General features: G+C 38.8%; 2 long non-coding RNA genes across 2 annotated transcripts in view; one reads left to right on the top strand and one right to left on the bottom strand.

Moving 5' to 3' along the window:
- Nucleotides 1–8,275: 8,275 nt before the first annotated feature.
- Nucleotides 8,276–10,814, bottom strand: LOC149751024 (uncharacterized). The gene is made up of 3 exons (XR_016398914.1): nt 10,490–10,814; nt 9,177–9,226; nt 8,276–8,420 (listed from the first exon to the last, which is right to left on the bottom strand). It is a non-coding gene; the product is annotated as an uncharacterized LOC149751024 (long non-coding RNA).
- Nucleotides 10,007–12,714, top strand: part of LOC148703121 (uncharacterized) — a 43,926-nt gene continuing 41,218 nt past the window's right edge. Inside the window, exon 1 of the long non-coding RNA XR_016398915.1 lies at nt 10,007–10,228. This is a non-coding gene — a long non-coding RNA (uncharacterized LOC148703121). The remainder of the gene's footprint in view (nt 10,229–12,714) is intronic.

Here is a 12,714-nt window from a genome sequence, read left to right as displayed (position 1 = left end):
ATGCTCTTCACACTTATTTTTAGGAAGTTAGAGGTCCCTATCCCTGAGAGAGAACCCACACGCTTTCTTAGGTTCACTGATCATATGGGTGAGGGGACTCTCTATAGAATGGGGTTCCATAAAGTCGAGAATTTTGGGTTAGGAAAACATCTTCATCCACACCATCCGACCCTACCACTCATCACTCACCTAGCCCTGACCATGACCAGGACCACTACACAGCTCCTCCTACTTTTTCTTCTACTTCTGGTCCTTCATTCCCATCTACTTCAGCTGGACCATTTACAGCTCCACCACCTCAGCAACCTCTAGAAGTCCGGATCAGCACTGAGCAGCTTCGGGAGATGAGAAAGGAGATTGTGAGGGAGCTGAGAGAAGATATATTGAGAGAGCTCCGAGGTCCACTGAGTACTCCCTCCACTGACGTCGTTCCCTCCTTAGCAGCAGTGTCCAAGATGGTAGCAGACCTGAAGGAGAAAATGTACAACATAAGGAGTCTAGTCCAAGGTCAATACTGGAGTATTAGTGATATAAAGGATGACACGAGGAAGATGCGAAATAGCATCAGGGAAAAGCTGGGTAGCCAGAGTCAGGGTGTAGAAAGGCTAGCAAATGTCTTAATCTTCAAACTTGACATCCTCCAAGAAAGTGTGACCCAATTGGCTCAGACACAGACTACGGCGACCTCAGAGATCATTGCACAGCTAGGAAATGTCTCTGAAGGAATGAGCTTGGTTATGAAAGCTCAGCGGCGTAATTTGGGAACCTCATCATCATCCACCCCCAAATGACTTTAGTTTTATTTTTTTTTTTATGTAAAGTCCTTTTGGACTCTTCAAAGTGTAATCAAATTTAGTAATCAATGAAATCCTTTTCTGTAAAATTTGAACATTGTGTCTTTTGTTATGCTTCAATGAATTGAATGTTATATGTCTCTACATTACTTCTTTGATACTTTCTTTTTTCTATGATGACAAAAAGGGGGAGAAAATATGATGTTTTTAAATGTAAAAAGAATCACTAGGAATCACTAAAATGTAAAGGGAATCACTAAAAAGAAAAAATCCTTAAAGCAAAAAGTAATTTGTTCTTAGTGGATTCAATATCTCGAGGCTCATTATCTCTCTGTTGGAGCTCCTCCAGGAGTAATCTCCAGAATCTATTCAAGGGATATTCAGAGATTAGTTGAATCATACTCAAGAACAAATTGTCAGATTTTTTCTCTGAAAGTAAGAATTTAAAGCTCAAAAGTTTCAAAACATTAAAAGAAAATTCAGAGAACCTAAACAAAATTGAATGCACATGTTGAGGGGGAGAATCTGAAATCTTAAGAAAGCAATTTCATTAAACACATATAAGCCAAACAATTGATTGCATGATATGAAGGCTTATATAATTTCAAATGAAAAGGGGAGCTTTAATTTCAGGATTTACTGTTTCATACCTTTCAATTTTGGATAAATTAAATGACTAGATATTTGAATTCATTTCAAAACTTTACTATAAATCACCTGTTGGTTGAGCAATTCACTTTACAAATACTCAATGTTTTGTCATCATCAAAAAGGAAAAGATTGTGGAGTGATTGATTATACCCCTATTTGATTTTGATGAGCTCAAAGCATTTAAGTATATTTCATGTTGTACTAATGAATTCAATCTAGTGTTTCAGGCAAATATATGTGAATTTATCTTTAAGAGCATCGAGCTTTTGTTCAAAGTCATTTGGCTAAGTGTTGAACTCAATTAAGCCAAAGTCTGAAGCTCGAGTCGACTCCGGAAGATTGCGAGTCGACTTTAAGTATTTCAGAGGTTCTGGCACAAGCTCGAGTCGACTCCGGTACACTACGAGTCGACTCCGACTGAGAACAGACAGAAGGACAGAAAGATGAATTTTAGACCCTGTCACCGAGTCGACTCCGACGATTTCGAGTCGACTCTGATGCTTGCCGGGTCGACTCCCGACGGTTCCGAGTCGACTCCAAGGAGTAACAGACAAAAAGACAGAGAAGTGTTTTCTAGACCCTGTTACCGAGTCGACTCCAGAAGGATGCGAGTCGACTCCAACGTCTGGCGAGTCGACTCCTAAACATGCCAGAGTCGACTCTTAGAGAAAAACGGACTGAAAGGCAGAAAACCAAACTTAGTGACTCTGAGAGCCGAGTCGACTCCAAGAATTTGAGGGTCGACCCCAAGTCAGCCGAGTCGACCCCAACAATGTGCGAGTCGACTCCGAGGCAGTTCAACTCGAAAGACAGATGATCAGTTTTTCGATCTCTGAGAGCCGAGTCGACTCCAAGAGGATCCGAGTCGACTTGAGAGAGAAATGCAGAAAAATAGATCTCTGGAATCTTGAGAACGAGTCGTCTCCAAAATGCCAAGTCATCTCCAGATCATGGCGAGTCGACTCCAGGTTTGGCCCGAGTCGACTCCAGGACGGGACAGCACTTTAATTCAAATTCTGAACAGTGAGGGAGTCGTCTCCAGTAAAGCATGAGTCAACTCCAGCAACAGCCGAGTCGACTCCAGATCGAGCGAGTCGACTCCGACCCCAACGGATACATTGTCAGGAGGTGCAGACTGTGCAGAACAGCCACAAATTAGTGTCTAACGGCTATTTTTCAAGAGGGACAATTTAAATAGCCAGAGTAAACAGTAGTAGACATCAAGAGAGCTATTCCATTCAAGTAAAAAGGCATTTTCCACCTACCAAGAGTTCTCAAGAGTAAATACAAGCAAAAGAAGGAAGAGATGCATTCAACTCCATCCCACAAACACTTCCTTCGCTTTCAAGGCTCTTCTACTGTCCTCAAATCTTCAGTACTTTCCAAAGGAAACCCAGAAATCGAGAAGTCCCAACTTTCCATTCCAAAATCTGTTTGAGGACTTCTAACCTTTACTTTGCATTTATTGTGTATCACATTTGCTTGTTTAGAAACATTCTCTGTGAAATCCCAAACACTACTTTTTTTACTTGGTTCAATCAGGGGATTGAATCAAGGGTTGTAAGGTTAGTTGGTGAGCCGAAGTTAAAACAAACGGTGTAAGGGTTTGATTGTGATCCCGAAAAAACAATCGGGTGGTTCCAGTCGGTGAGCCTGTGAAAACCGACCGAGTTCGTTGTGATCTCGTTAAAACAATAAGTTGGGTTGTGAACTTGTAAAACAACCGGCTGTAATCCAAGGGATTATAGTGACTCCCAAGTGAAGCTTGGGGAGTGGACGTAGGAGCAAGGGTTAGCTCCGAACCACTATAAACTGGTTTGTGTTTGTATTGGCTGTTGTTCTCTCTCTCTTATTTCACATCATCTAGTAACTTAACTAATTTGCTTGCAATAGATTTAGTTAATTACTAATCATAATTTTAATTGGTCGAAAATTAATCCAAACCCAATTCACCCCCCCCCCCCACCCTCTTGGGTTGTCTTCTTGGGCAACAGTTCTCTTCTGAGATGGCCAGGGACATCTAGGGTACTCTTTCCGCCATCACAGCGCTCAGGTTCGCCCTTGTTTCTTAGGTGCCCCCACCCCTTGGTCATCTCAAAGTGAACTTTGACAGTAGCATGTCGGTGGACGGTGTCTCTGGGGGTATGGGATTTGTGATCAGAGACTCTCTTGGCAGGCTGATAGCAGCCAGTGGTCGTCGCATGCTAGGGCTCACTGTCATTGGGGCAGAGATGCGGGCTGCTTGAAAGGGTTTATCCTATACGAGGAGGGTACTCAGCGCCGAGCGGGTGCATCTCAAGAGAGACTCATCTCTGGTGATTGATTGGATCTGAAGTGTGGATAGGTATGGTGACAATCATACTCTCATCTTCATGTACTCATGTTAGAGCTATATGAATTGCCATTTTTATTCAAAAAAAAAAAAATCATGCATGGTAGGATTCTTGCTGGGGTGCTGCATCTCTACAACTTCACAATTTCAATGATGGAGCTGAGAGACACATTTGAGGGATTCATATGTGCTACCGTCATTTTAAGAGGAATTCAATTTATGCTGAAAGATAATTCTAGGATTGTCAGTTAACTATACAGCGCATCTAAACTACAAGCGGCAACGCTTAATCTTTTTAACTTAATTTCAACTTATTATAGGACAGGTTGAGTTATGTGTTTAATAAAATAGTCAGCTCCATATTTAAATTTTGACTTTTTTTAATAAATAAATTTGGTACAGATTAATAGATTTTTAACCATCTTTTATCCAATTTAATCGATATATGGTCCAACTTAACATAATTGCCACTCTTATGGACATCCGGTTCGAAAAGTCTTATTCTCTCCTTACATAGATATATATGGAAGATCACCCCAACTTTATTGTTCTTGAAGCTAACAATGTAGCTAACGGGATGTTCCCATGTTTCAAACCAATATGGAAGCCCCTAGGCAAATTTGCGGGATCTTGTACTTTAGATGCCAGAGGCCGTGTTTACACTAAGATGGTTTGCCTGTATTATTAAAAAAAAAAAGAACATAGGGAAGGAGAGAGATACGTGATGAGAAATAGTGGAGTATTTTAAGATGATGATCAAAGTGGGGACGTGTAGGCCAAATGAGGTGGAACTGCCTCTATTTTTTTGCACGTGGCAGTTGATGGACTATGAAGTATATGAAAAGATATGCTGTAGAGCGGTAGCAGGAATAAAAAAACTCCCACATGGTTAAAATAACAGAAAAGCATTCAACCATTGATGGTTGTGATGATCCCATCCGTACATATTAAAAAAGTCTAATGAAATTAGCATTGCAAATAATAAGGAGATGCTAGGATTGAAAATAGACCAGATACTAGTATATTCATATTTATATCCATATTTTTTATAGATATGAATATGAATATTGATATTAAATAGATACCAAAACTAGTATCTATATTTGTTCTAAACAAATATGAACATGAATAGGATATTAATCATATCCATATTTGTTTTACATAGATACGGATATAAGTTAGAGATTATTCGAATATAAACTAGATGTCAAGTTGAATTCAATAATGAAAACTAAATATATAGCATATTTGTATAGGATAGGTGCGAAATTCACTATGAAGATTGCAAGAGATGCACCATAACCAGATTATGGCTTAAAAAGTAATTACTAAACTTGCATAGAGACAGACTAATCAAGGACTTAGATCACTAATCTATGCAGATTTATATTAGAAATATAATAAAAATTAAAATTATTTGCATAATATATATTTTAAAAATTATTAAAAGTTTTCTTTATTTAATACCCTTACTACTTTTAAATTGCAACATAAATAAAATGCATCACGAATTATCTTTTTTTAAATAACTTTCAAAAATATTACACAATATTGGAATATGTTGAAATTATTGATGGTTTTAAATATTTTAGAAAAAAGTTTTCAAAATATTATAAAGAATAAAATAAAGGTATTCATATTTATTTTTTTGTTAAAAAGAAGAAGATTGATTTATTACAAAAATAATGAATTATTAGAATATGAATTGGCATAACATATATAATATGTTTGTCTTTTATATTGTGAGCAAGTTTTGAATGAGTATAATAAACCATAATTATATGTTCCATGTTAATGTTGTCATGATGGTTAAGTAGCTTGCAACATTGCAAGTGGTTTCAAGTTTGATGCAGATATACAGATTTTTTTTTTGCCTTATAGATGGTTGTGGATTATTTTAACTGGCTATCCAAATCCGTATCCGATATTCGGATTTTAATCGGATATCCAAATCTATATCCGATATCAAAAAAAAAAAAAAATCTTAATATCCGAATCTGTATCCGATATCTGGCGAAATTATAAGATATATCCATATCTATGTTCGAATGCGATTGGATATAAGGATTTCTATCGAAATCTGATTAGAATTGGATATGGAAGCGGATTCGGTCAGATAATATTCGACTCATTTTTAGCCCTAGTAGCTGCTCCTTTGGTTTCCTATATTGACTTGAAATCTTTGTAAACTATTGATGCTTTAGGCACCACATGTAAATCTCCTAGGGTTGGAAAAGGTTAGCTCTAGGAGTACTTGGACATGAACCCAATAATAAAATCAAAATTAAATTTTCTTAACATATAAAACTAGTATTAAGATTCATAATTAGATATTTAATAGTTGTACAATAGATTTAGAGGCACAAAATCTTACAATGCTGAAGTTATTAATATTAACGATTGCCTTTTATACAGCATCAGGAACAAATGATTGTCTTGAATACGAATTCTATGCTCTAATTAACTTGAATTTGATGGTTCATGCAAAAATAATGAAATAATATTCATGATCAAGAAATATGCTATAAAATATGTATACAGATATGCAATATTTGGACCTAGCTATAACTAAATGAAAGGCAAAACTAGTCTTTACATCCAAGCTCTTGGTTAACACAAAAGAAACATTTGATTACATGTAGCAATTAATATTATGCATGATAACCAATAGTTCATGGCTACAACTTAATATGCACTTGATAAAATGAAAGGAACTACATTAACCTCTGCATTAAAAAAAAATAAACTACATGATTAAATTTTTAGTTACACTGTGGTACTTATCTTGAGAGGAAAAAAAAATATTCACTCTTCATCCTTCCTTTAGCCTCATCCCAACCCTCACCCTTCAGCCTGTACCAATCTCAACACTTATACTCGCTTCGGCTTGTACATGTTCAACATATTTTTGATCTACAGAGTTAGCAATAAGTTAATGCTTAGTCCAATTATACTCACTAACTCAAGTGTTGCATGACTCAACTCACAAATTCAAATTTATGGGTCAAGTCTCTTTACCACTGAGTCTAAGTGTATAACCAACTTGACCCTTACAATGGAGTAATTTAATTATCAAATGAAGTAATTATAAAATTTTTAAATACCAAAAACTGTAAAGAAAAGAAGAAAAATTACATATTATGCAATCAAAATTAATGATAAAATAAATATCAAACAAATGAAGTATATATTTTTATATTTCAATCCTGACAAGGAGGTTGGTAAAAAAACTCGATTGAATACTTAAAATGCAATAAGAGAATGAGTAAAAAGAAGGAAAGCAGTATCTTAATACATATTAGCAGATCTTATATATATACCAGTTCATTTTTAACATTTATAGGCGCAAGTAAAACTTTTACAAAACCCAAGCACAAGCACCAATAGAAGAGTAGCAAGTTGGATTCAAACTTCAACTAGTGGTTGGGTTGGTAATGAGTCCAAAATACTTAGTCCTAACATACAATCAGCCACATGATCACCACCTGATACTCCCTAGATTCTAATTTGTCTTGCTACTTTCCATTAGGCTGCAAATGGATTTTAAAATGTAGTACAACAAAATTAAGTCCCCTAGTGATGATATCAAAGATCAAACAGTTGTAGAAGAATTTTACAAAGTTCATCCCTTAAATTTGATTTGGTTATTGTTACTATTGAGGAATCTAAATGTCTAACCAACTTGTCCTTATATTAAGAGTCTCTCTAAGTGCATGAATAGAGAATGAATAGATCTATAGAAACTTCCATGGAGGAAAGGTTCGAAGAAAAGAACTAAAAGTGAATATGTAGGAAAAAAAATAAAATGCCAGGATGAGGAAAGTCATGCTTTCAGGGTAGAGACAAATCGAATGATCAAAGAAACTGCAAGGAAGGAATCTACGAAACCATCTAGTGTTTCCATTGCAAAAAAAGCGGGTCATATTGAAAAAGATTATTAGTATAAAAAGAAAAACCCCAATGTTCCTCAATATTCTAATTGGAAAAAAGGTCGCGTTGATAAAAATTGTTGGAAGAAGAAACATAAAAATCAAGAAAACTTTCATGAAGAAAAAATTGATGGTGGAAAATAGCGGAGAATATTTATTAATTTTACTCACTTTTGTGTACAAATGATACAAATTATGGATCTCCTATATGGTTTTCACGAAGTGGCTATAGTGATTTTTGAATCTAGATGAGTTTGCCGGATCACAGTTTAGGATAGGAGACGATAATTAGGTTCAAGTTTAAGGCAAGGGGAAATTTATAATGGAAACTAAATCAAGTATGAAATTAATTCATAAGTGATGCATGTACCAAGTTTAGCACAAAATTTGATTAGTTTGGGCAATTGATGAGAAAATGATATTATGCTATTCTTGATAATGATAACTTCATGATCTATGATAACAGGAAGATAAAATTGATTATGTCACGACCCAAATCCGGATCATGACACGGCCGTGCTATTGCAATCTTATGCACACAATAACACGAAGCCACTTAAAATTTCGTCATGAAAATAAATATTACTAATGTCATAACATTGTTCATGAAGTTGGAACAGTACAGAGCTTCTAAAATTTAATTATTACATAATATTTTCAATTACTCCAATCCTGAATAACACCAAGCTCCCTGCTCCTAGTAATCTTATTCATCTGTAAAAAAATAGATAAAAAGATATGAGCTACACAGCTCAGTAAGTAACCAGGTACTATCTTATTGGATCAAGTACAATTATGCCAATGCAGTGATTAAAAAGCCAACAGTTATAGTAAAATAAAACATTTTATAGATGATATACACAAATCAGGTCATAAAGCAATGCATGATCCATCCATGAAAATTCATAACCATGATAATGCAAGTCATATAGAAATATTGCCATTTATCCATACTTTATAAAACATACTCTCAGACGGATGTGCTGCTATGGTCACTATAATCCCGTGACAGGGCCTGTTAATCTTAGTCGACTAATTCTGTTATTCGTTACCAACTTTAACCCGTTGGCAGAAGGCCTGTTATTCTTTGGATGCTAGCTCCAGGGTGTCGACTGGCCTCTATTTCTAGAGGTGGTCATAGCTATCTGAGAGTTCATAAATCATATTCTTTTTCTTTCACAAATCATAATCATCATAAATAGGTTGGAAAATGATAAATGGCATTATATAATTTAAAATGCATAAACATGCCTCAAATATCATTTTTCATGCAGTCTAACATAATCATAATTTCATAACTCATACATCATCAAATATTCATGAAGGATGCTCTTTAATCAAATTCATGTATCACATGCAATCATATACTTGATCCTAATTTTGAGGAAAATATATCATAAGCAATACATTTTCATAATGATGAATAAACAGTAATTTAAAAACTTTAAGATCAGTGCCAAGGTTACTTACTGCAATATGCTTTCCAATTTCTTACGTCCGGGTGACAAATCCTTGATCACCTAAATAAATCACATAGGGGTCACATTATTCTCTAATTATTTCATTATTTTCTAATTTATCATAACATGAATTTATTTGCTTGGATCTCAAGTCCAATTTACTTAATTTAGAGCCCTTGGCCTCGATTTAGAACCAGATTGGGTTCATGTAGGTCAATTGGGTCTTTAATTAAAGAATTGAGCTCGGTTCCTGATTGGGTCTAGCCCTATCGGGTCAATTTGGTCTTCTGATTATATTATTGGGCTCAATTTCAAGTCCAATTAGGTTTAATTTTGGTCCAGGGTCAATGTGGCTCATCTAGGCTTGAGTCAGGGTCAGCCCAAAGTCAATTCGGTCTCAATTTAGTTAAACTGGTTTTGATTTGGACTTGATTCATATTCAATTTGGGTTTGCTGAGACTAACTCAGCTTAATTAGGTTCAGACCCAACTCAATTGGGCTTAATTTGGTTTGGATTTAACCCAATTTATAGTTTGGGTTCGTCCGGACTTAGCCCAATCAGACTGGGCTCGGTTTTAGTCAAATTTGGCTAAACTCATTTTTCTTTTCTTTTATTTGGGCCTAACAGGTTCGGACCCAAACTCGGATCCGACCCGTTAGGTCGGACCCGTTAAGGGTCTCTCTTTTTTTTTCTTTTCTTTTCTTTTTTTTTCTTTTCTTTTTCTTTTTCTTTTCTTTTCTTCTTTTTCTTTTCTTCCTTCCTCTTCCCGAACCTTCTTCTCCCTCCTTCATTTCTTCTCCTCCTCTTCTCCCGCGATGGAAGAAAAGGAAGAGGGCTCGGGAGAGGGGCAACGGCCGACGGCGCCCGGCGGCCAGCCTGCGGTGTCCACGGTCGCGCCCGTGGCCATGCCTGCGGTCGTGCCCGTGGCCGTGCTCGAGGCCGCTTCGGCGACCCGCGGCCGCGTCTGCATCCCGCTGCCGGCGACCCGCGTCCCACGGCCAACGACCCGCGGCCCACGGCCGAGGCCGGCGCCCGCGGTTGCGACTGTGGATCAACCACCGGTATTTTTTTTTTCTATTCTTCCTCTTCCTCTCTTATTCTTTTTCTTCCTCCCCTTCTTTCTTCTCCTGTGGAGTGGAGATCGGACTCGGGGAGGGCCTGAGCCACAGCCGGCGGCGCTCCCCGGCCGGTCAGCGACACCGGCCGCGCCTGGCCTGCGGCCGCCGTGGTCTGTGACCGACGCTGTTCGGCCACCCCAACCGACGCCTGTCTTTTTTTTTTAAGCTAGATCTACAAAAATAAATTATGAAGAAGGGCTTTACCTGCTTTGAAGGGGATCGTTTGTCTCCTACTCCGGCGATGCAGCCCTCTGCTCCGGCGACGTGGGACTAACACGGGGTCCTGCCAATCGGAGAGGATTGTGAGAGAGGGAGACAAATAGTGGAGGAGGAGGAGGGACGGGTGGTGAAATGGTAGCCGATCGGGGCTTCTTGTAGCCTCGATCACTGGGGGAGGCGGACGGTTGTAACCGCCCACCATCAGGCGTTACAAACGCCTGCACGATGGTGTAATGCCCCCCTCCGTTTCTCTTGGGAGTGGGGCGGTTATCACATTCTCCCCTCCTTATTAGAATTTCGTCCTCGAAATTTACATACTTGCATTGTCAAAGAGTTGCGGATGTCTCGCTCGCATATCCTCCGCAAGTTCCCATGTGGCCTCTCTCTCCGAATGGTTGCTCCACTGAACTTTCACATAGGGAATGATACGTCGCCTCAGGACCTGCTCCTTATGATCAATGATGCGTAAAGGATACTCTTCATAAGTCAGGTCTTTATCAATCTGCAGGGGCTCATGCTGTACTATATGGCTGGGATCAGGAATGTATCTCCGTAGAAGAGAAACGTGGAAGACATGATGCACACTGGATAACTCGGGTGGCAAAGCCAATCTGTAAGCAACCTCCCCTACTCTGGCAAGAATCTCAAAGGGTCCAATGTAGCGAGGACTCAATTTACTATGTCTTCCAAATCTTGTAACACCCTTCGAAGGTGAAACTTTTAAGAATACAAAATCCCCCTCCTGAAATTTCACTTCTCTTCTTTTCTTATCTGCCCAGCTTTTCTGTCTATCTTGTGCTGCGTTGAGCCTTTTCCTGATCAGTAGAATCTTCTCCCTAGCACTCTGAACTAATTCAGGGCCCAACAACTTCTTCTCTCCAACATCATCCCAATGTAAAGCAGACCGACATTTTCTTCCATACAGGGCTTCATAAGGTGCCATCTGGATGCTAGAATGATAACTATTATTGTAAGCAAACTCCACTAGTGATATATGATCATCCCAGCAACCTCCAGATCAACAGTACTAGTCCGCAGCATATCCTCCAGGGTCTGGATCGTCCTCTCTGACTGACCATCAGTCTGAGGGTGATAAGCAGTGCTGAGTCTCAAATCAGTGCCCATAGCAGTCTGAAAGCTTCTCCAAAATCCAGATACAAAACGGGGGTCCCGATCAGATACAATGCTTACTGGTACCCCATGTAAGCACACAATATCATCAATATACCTCTGAGCCAGCCTGTTGATGAGAGTACAAAAGTAAAATTTTTATATTATCTTAATTAGTATTATAGCTAATCTTTATTAATAAAATTAATTAATTAATGCTTTATCTGTGTCTGAGTGCATATAATTCAAAAAACCCTATAATGCTGGATTTTAGCCCAATGTCCGGTAGTTCGAGCTCAACAAATCCTTAGCGTCTCATCTGAGCCTCACGTCGCCAGTCATCCGCATGCAATCCATATCACTGTAACCACATGTTTCAGCCAGCACAAATGCCCGCATCGTGGAGCTTCCTAGCATCATCAAAACCATCCATGTGGCTTTCCAAGCATCATGGCATCTCCTCCATGGAACCTAAATCAAACCCATGGAACCTAAATCAAACCCAAGGGACCTAAGCCAAACCGGCTCTTCAATTCAAGCCACATCTCATTCATGGTTTCGGATTCCCCTGTTTCAAGAATATTCAGCTGCATTCCTTTCTTCCCATCATTCATCTATACTCAAAACATCAACGGCAGCAAAGGAAAGAAGCCAAACCGTTTGCATTCCACTTCAGCAATCCCCCATCCGCTCGAGCACGCATCCGTGAACGTCCATGGCAGCATGAAACCAAGACGTTTCCCCTGTTTCCTCCCAGCTCATCCACGCGTTCCAGCAGACAAATCCTTAGCGATTCGACTTCCTTCATCCCGTATCTCAAGCAACCACGGATCATTTCCAAGCCACGAAGTCTTGCATTCAAATCTAACATCAATGTCTACAGTTGCTCAAATTCTGCAACGTTCCCAGCCGAGGAGTCCCAAGCCATGTCTCTTCCGCTCCCAGTTCCTAAGCGTCCACAACGCATCCTTCGGTCTTCCCAGCCACACTGCTGAAAGTGTCTATAAAAGGAACTCAAGAGAGAGGAGCAAAGGCCATCTAGTGGAGGTAAAACTAGCCGACGGGAGAGGAGGAAAGAAGGAGGAGAGGCTACGAAGCCA

Source organism: Phoenix dactylifera, chromosome 17 (assembly GCF_051530095.1).
Source record: "Phoenix dactylifera cultivar Ajwa chromosome 17, Ajwa_hap1_PhDact_Kaust_v1.1, whole genome shotgun sequence".
Lineage (NCBI taxonomy): Eukaryota > Viridiplantae > Streptophyta > Magnoliopsida > Arecales > Arecaceae > Phoenix > Phoenix dactylifera.
This window is presented reverse-complemented; position numbering and strand designations above follow the sequence as displayed.